The sequence below is a fragment of the Salmo salar genome, chromosome 09, assembly GCF_965601325.2.
Source record: "Salmo salar chromosome 09, fSalSal1, whole genome shotgun sequence".
In the NCBI taxonomy this organism is placed as follows: domain Eukaryota; kingdom Metazoa; phylum Chordata; class Actinopteri; order Salmoniformes; family Salmonidae; genus Salmo; species Salmo salar.
The window spans coordinates 30,035,921-30,052,374 of NC_138299.1; positions in this window are offsets into that span (position 1 = coordinate 30,035,921).

A 16,454-nucleotide genomic window follows, 5' to 3' on the forward strand; every position below is an offset into this window, starting at 1 on the left:
ATAACTACACCATAGAACAGAACAGCATGTTGATGGTTATGTAATTACCTCAACACAGAGAGAGGCTGCACGATGCAATAACCTATAAGAGTCATTCAATGATATTGAAGAATGTGGGTAAAGCAAGTGTAACATATTGCTTTTCATACCGTGTAGCAAGAGCAGGTGAGAATCCAGTGTAACAAACTTGCATAAACCACAAACTTGCCTGACATTAAACACTGGGGAACTTGGCCAGATCACTAATAGTATATTGATCAGAAAATAATTGGGGTTCAACATAAGCAACAAAATAATGATTCAGTGATCAACAAATGAGTAATCCTGTCGGGGCCAACAGTCCAAAGAACAAATGCACAATGTAAAAGAAAACCTAAGTCCTACCAGAAGCCATGGATTACAGGCAACATCCGCATCGAGCTAAAGGCTAGAGATGCCGCTTTCAAGGAGCGGGAGACTAATCCGGACGCTTATAAAAAAATCCTGCTATGCCCTCAGACAAACCATCAAACAAGCAAGCGTCAATAGAGGATTAAGATTGAATCCTACTACACCGGCTCTGATGCTCGTCTGATGTGGCAGGGCTTGAAAACTATTACGGACTACAAAGGGAAACCCAGACGTGAGCTGCCCAGTGACGCGAGCCTACCAAACGAGTTAAATGCCTTTTATGCTCGCTTCGAGACAAGCAACACTGAAATATGCACGAGACCACCAGCTGTTCTGGATGACTGTGTGATAACGCTCTCAGTAGCCGATGTGAACAAAACCTTTAAACAGGCCAACATTCACTAAGCCGCCGGGCCAGATGGATTACCAGGGCGTATACTCAAAGCCTGCATGAACCAACTGTCAAGTGTCTTCACTGATATTTTCAACCTCTCCCTGACCGAGTCTGTAATACCTACATGTTTCAAGCAGACCACCATAGTCCCTGTGCCCTAGGAAGCGAAGGTAACCTGTCTAAATGATTACTGCCCCGTGGCACTCATGTCGGTAGCCATGAAGTGCTTTGAAAGGCTCGTCATGGCTCACATCAACAGCATCCTCCCAGACACTCTAGACCCACTCCAATTCGCATACCGCCCCAACAGATCCACAGATGACGCAATCTCAATCGCACTCCACATCGCCCTTTCTCACCTGGACAAAAGGAATGCTGAGAATGCTGTTCATCGACTACAGCTCAGCGTTCAACACCATAGTGCCCACGAAGCTAAGGACTCTATGACTAAACGCCTCCCTCTGCAACTGGATCCTGGACTTCCTGACAGTCCGCCCCAAGGTGGGAAGAGTAGGCAACAACATGTCTGCCACGCTGATCCTTAACACTAGGGCCCATCAGGGGTGTGTACTTAGTCCCCTCCTGTATTCCCTGTTCACCCACGACTGCATGCCCAAACACGACTCCAACACCATCATTAAGTTTGCTGACGACACAACAGTGATCACTAACAACGATGAGACGTCCTATAGGGAGGAGGTCAGAGAACTGGCAGTGTGGTGCCAGGACAACAACCTCTCCCTCAATGTGAGCAAGACAAAGGAGCTGATCGTGGACTACAGAAAAAGGCGGTCCGAACAAGCCCCCATTAACATCGACGGGGCTGTAGTGGAGCGGGTCGAGAGTTTCAAGTTCCTTGGTGTCCACATCAGCAACGAACTATCATAGTCCAAACATACTAAGACAGTCGTGAAGAGGGCACGGCAAAACAGTTTTTTCCCTCAGGAGACTGAAAAGATTTGGCATGGGTCCCCAGATCCTCAAAAGGTTCTACAGCTGCACCATCGAGAGCATCCTGACCAGTTTCATCACCGCCTGGTATGGCAACTGCTCGGCATCTGACCGTAAGGCGCTACAGAGGGTAGTGTGTACGGCCCATTACATCACTGGGGCCAAGCTTCCTACCATCCAGGACCCCCCCCCCCCCACCCCCGTACACTGCTGCTACTTGCTGTTTGTTTGCTACCTACAGTGAGGGAAAAAAGTATTTGATCCCCTGCTGATTTTGTACGTTTGCCCACTGACAAAGAAATGATCAGTCTATAATTTTAATGGTAGGTTTATTTGAACAGTGAGAGACAGGATAACAACAAAAAAATCCTGAAAAACGCATGTCAAAAAAAATTGAAATTGATTTGCATTTTAATGAGGGAAATAAATATTTGACCCCCTCTCAATCAGAAAGATTTCTGGCTCCCAGGTGTCTTTTATACAGGTAACGAGCTGAGATTAGGAGCACACTCTTAAAGGGAGTGCTCCTAATCTCAGTTTGTTACCTGTATAAAAGACACCTGTCCACAGAAGCAATCAATCAATCAGATTCCAAACTCTTCAATGAAGACCAAAGAGCTCTCCAAGGATGTCAGGGACAAGATTGTAGACCTACACAAGGCTGGATTGGGCTACAAGACCATCGCCAAGCAGCTTGGTGAGAAGGTGACAGCTGTTGGTGCGATTATTCGCAAATGGAAGAAACACAAAGGAACTGTCAATATCCCTCGGCCTGGGGCTCCATGCAAGATCTCACCTCGTGGAGTTGCAATGATCATGAGAACGGTGAGGAATCAGCCCAGAACTACACGGGAGGATCTTGTCAATGATCTCAAGGCAGCTGGGACCATAGTCACCAAGAAAACAATTGGTAACACACTACGCCGTGAAGGACTGAAATCCTGCAGCGCCCGCAAGGTCCCCCTGCTCAAGAAAGCACATATACATACCCGTCTGAAGTTTGCCAATGAACATCTGAATGATTCAGAGGACAATTGGTGAAAGTGTTGTGATCAGATGAGACCAAAATGGAGCTCTTTGGCATCAACTCAACTCGCCGTGTTTGGAGGAGGAATGCTGCCTATGACTCCAAGAACACCATCCCCACCGTCAAACATGGAGGTGGAAACATTATGCTTTGGAGGTGTTTTTCTGCTAAGGGGACAGGACAACTTCACCACATCAAAGGGACGATGGACAGAGCCATGTACCGTCATATCTTGGGTGAGTACCTCCTTCCCTCAGCCAGGGCATTGAAAATGGGTCATGGATGGGTATTCCAGCATGACAATGACCCAAAACACACGGCCAAGGCAACAAAGGAGTGGCTCAAGAAGAAGCACATTAAGGTCCTGGAGTGGCCTAGCCAGTCTCCAGACCTTAATCCCATAGAAAATCTGTGGAGGGAGCTGAAGGTTCGAGTTGCCAAACGTCAGCCTCAAAACCTTAATGACTTGGAGAAGATCTGCAAAGAGGAGTGGGACAAAATCCCTCCTGAGATGTGTGCAAACCTGGTGGCCAACTACAAGAAACATCTGACCTCTGTGATTGCCAACAAGGGTTTTGCCACCAAGTACTAAGTCATGTTTTGCAGAGGGGTGAAATATTTATTTCCCTCATTAAAATGCAAATCATTTTATAACATTTTTGACATGCGTTTTTCTAGATTTTTTGTTGTTATTCTGTCTCTCACTGTTCAAATAAACCTACCATTAAAATTATAGACTGATCATTTCTTTGTCAGTGGGCAAACGTACAAAATCAGCAGGGGATCAAATACTTTTTTCCCTCACTGTATGCATAGTCACTTCGCCCCCACCTACAAGTACAGATTACCTCAACTAGCCTGTACCCCTGCACACAGACTCAGTACCAGTGCCCCCTGTATATAGCATTGTTATTGTTATTCTTATTGTGTTATTTTTTATTTTTTTATTTTAGCCTACTTGGTAAATATTTTCTTCTTCTTGAACTGCACTGTTGGTTAAGGGCTTGTAAGTAACCATTTCACTGTAAAGTCTACACTTAAAGTTTGATTTGATTTGAACCTGAGTCTTTGTCTTTGAAACGAAATCCAAAGTAAATAGATTTAATCCAATAGAAACTCTTAGCGTCAATATTCCACAGAAATCCAACCGGTCCAATGGAAACAGATGCCTCTGAACTATTCAATATCTATTTCCCATCAAAGCAGTGTAAAATATATATATATATATTTTTAAAGGGGCCTGAAATCCCTCTTTGTAGCAAAAAGTGATGGTAGGCACCGCAAACAATGGGCCTGCAGCCTAATGTAAGATGGCACCTGTGGGTTGGACATGCCTCCAAACACAGCCATTGTCACGCCCTGACCTGAGAGAGACGGTTTGTTTCTCTATGTGGTTAGGTCAGGGTGTGGGGTGGGCATTCTATGGAGTCTATCAGAGGCAGCTGTCTATCGTTGTCTCTGATTAGGAATCAAACATTGGCAGCCTTTCGCTGTAGTTGTGGGATCTTATTTTTGTACTGTTTGTTAAGCCTGCAAGATGTGACGGTCGTTATCATTGTTTCTTATTTTGTTTGTAGTGTTCTGGTTTAAAATAAATACAACGATGAACACTTACCACGCTGTGCTTTGGTCCCCTCCTTTTGACGATCGTGACAGAAGATCCCACTACCAAAGGACCAAGCAGCGTGGGCCGATGGACTGGACCTGGGAGGAAATCCTGGATGGAGCAGGACCCTGGACAAGGCCTGGGGAGTATCGCCGCCCGCAGGAGGAGATAGAGGCGGTGAAAGTGGAACGGCGATACTGGGAGGAACAGGCAAGGAAACCACAGAAGCCCGAGAGGCAGTGCCCAAAACAATTGGGGGGGGGGGGGCACACGGGGAGATTGGCGAAGTCGGGGTTGAGACCTGAGCCAACTCCCCGTGCTTACCGTGGGGAGCGAGTGACCGAGCAAGCATCGTGTTATGCGGTGATGCGCACTGTGTCGCCAGTGCGCACTCACAGCCCGGTGCGCTCGGTGCAAGCTCCTCACCGTTGCCGTGCTAGAGTTGGCCGTCAGCCAGGAAGAAGTGTGCCGGCTCAGCGTATCTGGTACCTCCAGAGACGCTCTCCAGTCCGGAGCCTCCAGCGACGCTCTCCAGTCCGGAGCCTTCAGTGACGCTCTCCAGTCCGGAGCCTCAGTCCGGAGCCTCCAGCGACGCTCCTCAGTCCGGAGCCTCCAGCGACGCTCCTCAGTCCGGAGCCTCCAGCGACGCTCCTCAGTCCGGAGCCTCCAGCAACAGTCTGCAGCCCCGAGTGTTCAGTGGCGGTCTGCAGCCCAGAGTCTTCAGCGGCGGTCTGCAGCCCAGAGTCTTCAGCGGCGGCCTGCAGCCCAGAGTCTTCAGCGGCAGTTCATAGTCTCCGGCGATGATCCACGGTCTGGTTCCTCCGGCGACACAGAAGCGGGGGGATCAGCGGGTGGTGTGGGGGCTACGCCCTGAACCAGAGCCGCCGCCAAGTATAGATGCCCACCCGGACCCTCCCCTATAGGTTCAGGTTTGCGGTCGGGAGTCCGCACCTTTGGGGGGGGGGGGGGGGGGTACTGTCACGCCCTGACCTGAGAGAGACGGTTTGTTTCTCTATGTGGTTAGGTCAGGGTGTGGGGTGGGCATTCTATGGAGTCTATTTCTTTGTGTTGAGCTAAGTATGGTTCCTAATCAGAGGCAGCTGTCTATCGTTGTCTCTGATTAGGAATCATACATAGGCAGCCTTTCCCCACCTGTAGTTGTGGGATCTTATTTTTGTACTGCTTGTTAAGTCTGCAAGACGTGACGGTCATTATCATTGTTTCTTATTATGTTTGTAGTGTTCTGGTTTAAAATAAATACAACGATGAACACTTACCACGCTGCGCTTTGGTCCCCTCCTTCTGACGATCGTGACAGCCATACCTGCAGCCTAAGGTTGCATGCATCAACCAATGGTTGCGTGTCACGTCATCTACTGTGTCATCGAATGACAGATTGCTGTATCATATGATGTGGTTAGCTGATACTTAAAATACCTATCCAGGCAATGTAAGATCTGGCATGCGTCAGCAACACCTGCTCAGTAGGCACTTCAATACAGTGTGTTAACGTAGCCCATTATGTTAATAGTTTTCATAGTTTCATAATTTCCTTTATTTTAGGGGCAGTTTCATTTAATTTTCACTTTATGATTTCATGGTAATGCATGTTACACAGGTAATCAATAGTCTCTCTGCGTGAGGTAAAGAAACTCCTGTTTGAAGAAATCTGCTTTTGGGCAAACTTGAATTGCATGCACACAAGCACTGACGCACACACACACACACACACACGCACACATGCACGTACACACACCCGCACCCACAGACACTTTTTCTCGTTTCTCAGAGCAGAGAAACAGCTTGTGATTGAATATCCTGTCCTCTAGCCAGTTACATAAATTCCACATTCTGTTGAGTAGTATTTCCATTAAACAGTATTTTTATTAATGTCAGGAACAGATAATGATGCTTTCCAATTACTGCTCTATTAGACAATGTGGAGCAATGTATGGCACACATGACCCTATGTGTTAATGATGTAAAGTACAGTATCTGACAGTGTTCTCCTCTCTCTCCCCACACTCCCAGAAACTTCACAGAGACGGTTTTGCTTTCTTATTGAGCAGCATCAGACAAATGTTACATCTGATTAGGATTACTTGGGGTTCTCCACAGGTTCCTTGGTAACCTGCAGTGTATACTACGGTTTTATTAAAGCTAATTACACAAATGAATATGATTAAATTGAATGGTTTAAATCTCTCAATGCTACACTGTGGGATTCCAGGAAGCTCCAGCTTGTGTAAAGGTGTGGACAAGGTGATACATAGAGCTGTCCATTCAGCACCTCAAGACTGGCCCAAAGCCTTTCAGCACCATGTACAGTCACTCGACTATCTTGTCAATATCAGGTAAGGCGCTGTCCATGGTCCAGACTGCCAGTGGTGCTGATTATGCAATCATCAAAGCAGTAAAAGGGTGACAGAACGGCTTTGGAGCTCACAAAGCCTTCTGTAAAGCCTGGGACAGTGCAGTACTGTACTCACAGCGTTATCTTAGTCAAATGTTTCTATGACCGCTCTGCCATCTACCAACTGATTGAAAATAAAAGAAATGGTGTTAGGGTTCCTGGTATACTATCAGACAAAATTCCTCCCAAAAAGTGAAAGAGTAAGACGTTTCTAAACCCACTTAATTTAACGATCCACAATTGGTCTTTCCAACCGCAAAAGTTTGTTTTTGTGAAATATTTGTGATCCTGCATTATTAAATGAGACATAAAAAGCAGACAAGACCAAATAAACCTGGGGGGGTTGTCTTCTGATACCAGCTTTAAAATGTTAGTATTCGTTCTACACTTGACTGAGGCAACGTTTTGCTGGAACTTTTTTTAATCAACGTGACACAGTCTGCCATTGGTGGAATCCCAAATAGCTGGGAAAACAAACACAGCACTAAGAACAAAGAAGAGACTTATAGATATAATAATGCCTGTTTGAGTTTAAAAACAGGTTAGCATTCGCCTGAGAGCCAGTCTGAGAAAGGTTCTTTGAAGTGAACTAAATACAGTACCTCATTTGGCAGCCAAAAAGAGTTAAAACATTGTGCATTGAGCATTGAGAAACAGGCAAACAGCATAATAATAAGATTGATTACCTTCTGTTTCTCTGAGATCCCCCAAAATCTACATATAACAAACTTGGCATTGCGAGATATTATATTGTTGCCTATTTGCTTGGCCTTTGGCAGAAATAACTCAATGGGTCACTGCAGCAACACCTCCCATAGTTCTCAGCTGAAAAGAAAGTTAAGTCCATACAATGTGGTCAAGATCAAGCGACATAACATGGACAACAATTACGAACTACCCTCTCCTTGTTCTTTGAGAGGCCATAGTCTGTCTGCATGCTAGCCCCATCTGGTGGTGGTGAATATCAAAAGCATATCTGTCTGAGTGAGTTATGTGAAATAAATAATTGATATATTTTGAAGTAATGCCTTGTTTTTGTCTCCATAGGAGTTTATTTGAATGGTGAGGGGTTTCAGCAACACATCCATTTCACAAAAAGTAACACCTTAAAAAGGTCTGTATGTCTGAAATAAACATTATCCCTACATCAAATACACTTTTTGTGTGCAGTTTCCCTCACAAGGAATGCAAGGCTAACTTCCTCTTAAGAAACGTGTAGATCCCCTTACTTCCCAATGACGTACACACCACAGGAGGTTGGCGGCATCTTAATTAATTGGGGAGGATGGGCTCATAGTAATGGCTCGGACGGAATTCATGGAATGGTATCGAACTCAACAAACAGATGGTTTCCATGTGTTTGATACCATTTAATTTACTCCATTCCAGACATTATTATGAGCAGTACTCCCCTCAGCAGCCTCCTGTGGTAAATACCAAAGTTACAATTACATCAATCCCCCCTTAAATCACACAGCAGTAATGTAGCTGGGAGGAAAGCTCAGTGATGAATGGGCTGCCAGTTTCTCTCTTTCACCAAAGCTGCACTCTCTTCAACATTGAAAGGGGGGTTACCCTGGCAACCTTATATCACAATGTCAAGGGGATACAATATGTTTCACAGCCTTGTTTTGTTTCTTCAGCCGATTACATGGTAACAAACTGTAACCTACATACTGTCCAAGCCAGAAACCATCTGTAAAGTAAAGTAAAGTCAACAGAATGTCACACGGTTTGGCGTTGACGAATTACAAAAAGAAAACCAGCCCCGTTGATGACATTGACGTCTTGCTCCCAGACGAATTAAACAATGTCTTTGTGCGCTTTGAGGACAATACATTGCCACCGACGCGGCCCGCTATCGAAGACTGTGGACTCTACTTCTCCGTGGCCGACGTGAGTAAAACATTTAAACATGTTAAACCTCTCAAGGCTGCCGGCCCAGACGACATCCCTAGCTGCGTCCTCAGAGCATGCGCAGACCAGCTGGCTGGTGTGTTTACGGACATATTCAATCAATCCCTATCCCAGTCTGCTGTTCCCACATGCTTCAAGATGGCCACCATTGTTCCTGTTCCCAAGAAAGCTAAGGTAACTGAACTAAATGACTATCGCCCCATAGCACTTACTTCTGTCATCATGAAGTGCTTTGAGAGACTAGTCAAGGATCATATAACCTCCACCCTACCTGTCACCCTAGACCCACTCCAATTTTCTTACCACCTCAATAGGTCCACAGATGATGCAATCACCATCATACTGCACACTGCCCTATCCCATATGGACAAGAGGAATACCTATGTAAGAATGCTGTTCATTGACTACAGCAGCATTCAACACCATAGTACCCTCCAAACTCATCTTTAAGCTTGAGACCCTGGGTCTCGACCCGCCCTATGCAACTGTGTCCTGGACTTCCTCAGGTTCTGAAGGTAGGAAACATCATCTCCACTCCGCTGATCCTCAACACTGGGGCCCCACAAGGGTGCGTTCTCAGCCCCCTCTTGTACTCCCTGTTCACCAACGACTGCGTGGCCATGCACGCCTCCAACTCAATCATCAAGTTTGCAGACAACACTACAGTGGTAGGCTTGATTAACAACAATGATGAGACGGCCTACAGGGAGGAAGTGAGGGCCCTCAGAGTGTGGTGTCAGGAAAATAACCTCTCACTCAATGTCAGCAAAACAAAAGAGATGATCGTGGACTTCAGGAAACAGCAGAGGGAGCACCCCCCTATCCACATCGGTGGAAAAGGTGGAAAGTTTTAAGTTCCCCGGTGTACATATCACAGACAAACTGAAATGGTCCACGCACACAGACAGTGTTGTGAAGAAGGCGCAACAGCGCCTCTTCAACCTCAGGAGGCTGAAGACATTTGGCTTGACACCGAAAACCCTCACTAACTTTTACAGGTGCATAAATGAGAGCATCCTGTCGGCTATATCACCGCCTGGTACGGAAACTGCACCGCCCACAACCGCAGGGCTCTCCAGAGGGTGGTGCAGTCCGCCCAACGCATCACCGGGGGCTAACTACCTACCCTCCAGGACACCTACAACACCCGATGTCACAGGAAGGCAAAAAAGATCATCAAGGACAGTAACCACCCGAGCCACTACATGTTCACCCCGTTTCCATCCAGAAGGCGAGGTCAGTACAGGCGCTTCAAAGCTGGGAGAGAAAGATTAAAAAACAGATTCTATATCAAGGCCATCAGATAGTTAAACAGCCACCACTAGCACAGAGAGGCGGCTGCCTACCTAGAGACTTAATATCATTGGCCACTTTAATAAATGTAACACTAGTCACTTTAATAATGTCACTTTAGGAATGTTTACATATCTCACATTAGTCATCTCATATGTACAGTTTAAGTCGGAAGTTTACATACACTTAGGTTGGAGTCATTAAAACTCATTTTTCAACCCCTCCACAAATGTATTGTTAACAAACTATAGTTTTGGCAAGTCGGTTAGGACATCTACTTTGTGCATGACACAAGTAATTTTTCCAACAATTGTTTACAGACAGATTATTTCACTTATAATTCACTGCATCACAATTCCAGTGGGTCAGAAGTTTACATACATTAAGCTGTCTGTGCCTTTAAACAGCTTGGAAAATTCCAGAAAATGATGTCATGGCTTTAGAAGTTTCTGATAGGCTAATTACATTTACATTTACGTCATTTAGCAGACGCTCTTATCCAGAGCGACTTACAAATTAGTGCATTCACCTTATGATATCCAGTGGAACAACCACTTTACAATAGTACATCTATATCTTTTTTGGGGGGGAGGGTAGGGGGGGTTAGAAGGATTACTTAATCCTATCCCAGGTATTCCTTAAAGAGGTGGGGTTTCAGGTGTCTCCGGAAGGTGGTGATTGACTCTGCTGTCCTGGCGTCGTAATTGACATCATTTGAGTCAATTGGAGGTGTACATGTGGATATATTTCAAGGTCTACCTTCAAACTCAGTGCTTCGTTGCTTGACATCATGGGAAAATCAAAATAAATCAGCCAAGACCTCAGAAAAAAAATGGTACACCTCCACAAGTCTGGTTCATCCTTTGGAGCAATTTCCAAATGCCTGAAGGTCCGACGTTCATCTGTACAAACAATTGTACACAAGTATAAACACCATGGGACCACGCAGCCGTCATACCGCTCAGGAACGAGACGCCTTCTGTCTCCTAGAGATTAACATACTTTGGTGTGAAAAGTGCAGATCAATCACAGAACAACAGCAATGGACCTTGAGAAGATGCTGGAGGAAACAGGTACAAAAGTATCTATATCCACAGTAAAACGAGTCCTATATCGACATGACCTGAAAGGCCGCTCAGCAAGGAAGAAGCCACTGCTCCAAAACCTCCATATCAAAGCCAGACTACGGTTTGCAACTGCACATAGGGACAAGGATTGTACTTTTTGGAGAAATGGCCTCTCGTCTAATGAAACAAAAATATAACTGACCATCGTTATGTTTGGAGGAAAAAGGGGGAGGCTTGCAAGCCGAAGAACACCATCCCAACCGTGAAGCACTGGGGTGGCAGCATCATGTTGTGGCGGTGCTTTGCTGCAGGAGGGACTGGTGCACTTCACAAAATAGATGGCATCATGAGGCAGGACAATTATGTGGATATATTGAAGCAACATCTCAAGACATCAGTCAGGAAGTTAAAGCTTGGTCGCAAATGGGTCTTCCAAATGGACAATGACCCCAAGCATACTTCCAAAGTTGTGGCAAAATGGCTTAAGGACAACAAAGTCAAGGTATTGGAGTAGCCAACACAAAGCCCTGACCTCAATCCTATAGAAAATTTGTTGGCAGAACTGAAAAAGCGTGTGTGAGCAAGGAGGCCTACAAACCTGACTCAGTTACACCAGCTCTGTCAGGAGGAATGGGCCAAAATTCACCCAACTTATTGTGGGAAGCTTGTGGAAGGCTACCCGAAACATCTGACCTAAGTTAAACCATCTAAAGGCAATGCTGCCAAATACTAATTGACTGTATGTAAACTTCTGACCCACTGGGAATGTGATGAAAGAAATAAAAGCTGAAATAAATCATTCTCTCTACTATTATTCTGACATTTCACATTCTTAAAACTTCTTAGGGCTAGTGGGCAGTATCCTGAATTTCCGCCTGACTGACGTGCCCAAAGTAACCTGCCTGTTACTCAGGCCCAGATGCCAGGATATGCATATAATTGGTAGCATTGGATAGAAAACACTCTGAAGTTTATAAAACTGTTGAAATAATGTCTGAGACTAGAACAGAATTGATATGTCAGGCGACAATCCGAAGAAATTCCGACCAGAATTGGGGGGTTTTCAGCTCCCAGGCTCTTATTATGGAAACCTATTGGAAACCCATTTGTCCGTCACCCAAATTGCAATTCCTATGGATTAAATGTCAGGAATTGTGAAAAACTGAGTTTAAATGTATTTGGCTAAGGTGTATGTAAACTACCAACTTCAACTCTATATAGTCTATACTGTATCCTTCACTATATATTCTATACTATCTATTGCATCTTAGCCGCTCTGTCACTGCTCATCCATATATTTTATACTTATATATTCTCATCCCATTCCTTTACTAGATTGTGTGTATTAGGTTTTGTTGTGGAATTGTTAGATATTACCTGTTAGATACTGCTGTACTGTCAGATCTAGAAACATAAGTATTTCGCTACACTCGCAATAACATCTGCTAACCATGTGTATGTGACCAATACAATTTGATTTGATTTGATGGTGAGACAGTGAAGTGTCCTGATTTTGTGTGGGGATAACAGACATGGCTGTTCTCTAGTATACATCAACAAAGCATGTAAAACATAAAAATTACAAATCAGAATACTGTGATTGATCATCATTGAACAACAGATCATATAGCTAGTAGATCGGATCACATTAAACAGATCACAAACAGGCCATTGCCCAGTAACAACAGCATGGCAATTCTGCAGGCTGTTGAAGTTTCTTGTTTATCCTTCCTGTGTAATGAACTGTGAAGGGATAGCATTCACACATAAACATACCAAGAGAGAGCCACATATGGAAACCACAGTTCAGACAAGATGGGATAGAGAAAGATACACTACATGACCAAAAGTATGTGGGGACCTGCTCGTCAAATATCTCATTCCAAAATCATGGGCATTAATATGGAGTTGGTCCCCCCTTTGCTGCTATAAAAGCCTCTAGTCTTCTGGGAAGGATTTCCACTACATGTTGGAACATTGCTGCAGGGTCTTTGCTTCCATTCAGCCACAAGAGCAATAGGGAGGTCGGGCACTGATGTTGGGCGATTAGGCCAGACTCGCAGTCGGCATTCCAATTCATCCCAAAGGTGTTCGATGGGATTGAGGTCAGGGTTCTGTACAGGCCAGTCAAGTTCTTCCACACCGATCTCGACAAACCATCTCTGTATGGACCTCGCTTTGTGCACAAGGGCATTTTAATGCTGAAACAGGGAAGGGCTTTCCCCAAACTCTTGCCACAAAGTTGGAAGCACAGAATCGTCTAGAATGTCATTGTATGCTGTAACGTTAAGATTTCCCTTCACTGGAACTAAGTGGCCTAGCCCCAGACCATTATTCCTCCTCCACCAAGTTTTACAGTTGGCACTATGCATTGGGGCAGATAGCATTCTCCTGGCCTTCGCCAAACCCAGATTCGTCCGTCGGACTGCCAGATGGTGAAGCATGATTCATCACTCCATATAACACATTTCCACTGCTCCAGAGTCCAATGGCAGCTTGCTTTACACCCCTCCAGGCGACCATTGGCATTGCGCATGATGATCTTAGGCTTGTGTGCGGCTGCTTTGCCATGGAAGCCCATTTCATGAAGCTCCTGACGGACAGTTATTGTGCTGAGGTTGCTTCTAGGGGCAGTTTGGAAGTCAGTAGTGAGTGTTGCAACTTAGGACAAACGATTTTTACGTGCTTCAGCACTCGGCGGCCCCATACCGTGAGCTTGTGTGGCCTACCACTTCGCGGCTGAACTGTTGTTGCTTATAGACGTTTCCACAAGTACATGCATTTTGCGACACCCGCAATGACATCTGCTAAATATGTGTACGTGACCAATACAATTTGATTTGATTCACAATAACAGCACTTACAGTTGATTGGGGCAGCTCTAGGTCCCGTGTGGCTCAGTTGGTAGAACATGGTGTTTGCAACGCCAGGGTTGTGGGTTCGATTCCCACGGGGGACCAGTACGGAATTTCTTTTTAAAAATAAAATAAAATAAAAATGTATGAAATGTATGCATTCACTACTGTAAGTCGCTCTGGATAAGAGCGTCTGCTAAATGACTAAAATATAAAATATAAATATAAAATATAGCAGGGCAGAAATTTGACGAACTGACTTGTTGGAAAGGTAAAATCCTGTGACGGTGCCACGTTTAAAATCACTGAGCTCTTCAGTAATGCCATTCTACTGCTAATGTTTGTCTATGGAGTTTGCATGGCTATGTGCTCGATTGTATACACCTGTCAGCAATGGGTGTGGCTATAATAGCAGGATCCACTAATTTGAATGGGTGTCCACATACTTTTGTAGATATAGTGTATGTAATGTGTTTCACTGTGGGGTTTGTCTGTGTACCTGAGGAGTTTATGGCCCGCCCAACTAGCATCACTACTCTGGACGGTTCTGACTTAGAATATGTGGTCAACTACAAATACCTAGGTGTCTGGTTAGACTGTAAACTCTCCTTCCAGACTCACATTAAGCATCTCCAATCCAAAGTTAAATCTAGAATCAGCTTCCTTTTTCGCAACAAATCCTCCTTCACTCATGCTGCCAAACATACCCTCGTAAAACTGACTATCCTACCGATCCTTGACTTCGGCGATGCCATTTACAAAATAGCCTCCAACACTCTACTCAGCAAATTGGATGCAGTCTATCACAGTGCCATCCGTTTTGTCACCAAATACATTTTGTCACCCATATACTACCCACCACTGCGACCTGTATGCTCTCGTTGGCTGGTCCTCGCTACATATTCGTCGCCAAACCCACTGGCTCCAGGTCATCTATAAGTCTTTGTTAGGTAAAGCTCCGCCTTATCACAGCTCACTGGTCACCATAGCAACACCCACCCGTAGCATGCGCTCCAGCAGGTATATTTCACTGGTCATCCCCAAAGCCAACACCTCCTTTGGCCGCCTTTCCTTCCAGTTCTCTGCTGTCAATGACTGGAACGAATTGCAAAAATCACTGAAGTTGGAGACTTATATCTCCCTCACTAACTTTAAGCGTCAGCTGTCAGAGCAGCTTACCGATCGCTGCAGCTGTACACAGCCCATCTGTAAATAGGCCATCCAGCCAACTACCTACCTCATCCATATTTGTTTATCTGCTCTTTTGCACACCAGTATTTCTACTTGCACATCCTCATCTGCACATATATCACTCCAGTGTAAATTGCTAAATTGTAATTACTTCGCCACTATTGGTCTTTTTATTGCCTTACCTCCTTACTTCATTTGCACTCACTGTATACATATTTTTTTATTGTATTATTGACTGTACGTTTCTTTATCCTATGTGTAACTCTGTGTTGTTGTTTTTGTTGCACTGCTTTGCTTTATCTTGGCAATGTTGCAGTTGTTGGTTAAATAAAGATTAAATAAAATAAAATGAATTAAAAAACTCTACTGGTGTCTCTATGTAGGAGTTATTTCTAGCATGGCCAGAGCAGAGTAGAGTAGAGGAAAACCACAGTTATGTAGCTGGTCTGTTCTCTGGATGCCACAGCTGCAGAAGTGACTCCCCTCTCTCCCTTGTCTGGAAGCTGTTGAGCTGAGATCCAGATGTTCTCAACCCTTCTGGGACATGCGAATGTAACAGTAAATAACAGAGAGGGGTCTGCTCAGGAACACAAACACAGCTAGAAATCAACATTCAATGATATACAGTGGGAGGAATGTTAGATAGGCAACCATATGAATCCTCTCTGTGACATTCCAGGCCGGGTGCAAAGTCTGGAAAGGATACTGTTTTATGTCACACTTGTGATAATGCATCTATGTTCTTTAACTTTCTCATGTGAAGAAAACGCCCAACATTTTCTTTATTGGATTCCGAACAGATGAGAACCCAGCAAAAGGCCTCTAGGCCAGGTGTCTTTGACTTGGTAGCTCTCCAGCATGAGCAGATTGCATAGTCTGGAGAGAGAGAGAGAGAGAGAGAGAGAGAGAGAGAGAGAGAGAGAGAGAGAGAGAGAGAGAGAGAGAGAGAGAGAGAGAGAGAGAGGAGAGAGAGAGAGAGAGAGAGAGAGAGAGAGAGAGAGAGAGAGAGAGAGAGAGAGAGAGAGAGAGAGAGAGAGAGAGAGAGAGAGAGAGAGAGAGAGAGAGAGAGAGAGAGAGAGAGAGAGAGAGAGAGAGAGAGAGAGAGAGAGAGAGAGAGAGAGAGAGAGAACAACTCCAAACAATGACTTATTGAGGAATCTCCGGGAAGCCTGTTATGTTGGAATGTAATGCCCCTCTCTTGTGTGGCTCAGCACTGGACCTCTAATCACTCAATATAGGGTCTCTGAGTCTCTTATACACACTACTGATCTGTGACAGAGGCTCACATCCTTTGTGTACTGTCCTCACTTGCCTCAATAAAACCTATTAGTCAAACACAGACAGGTAATG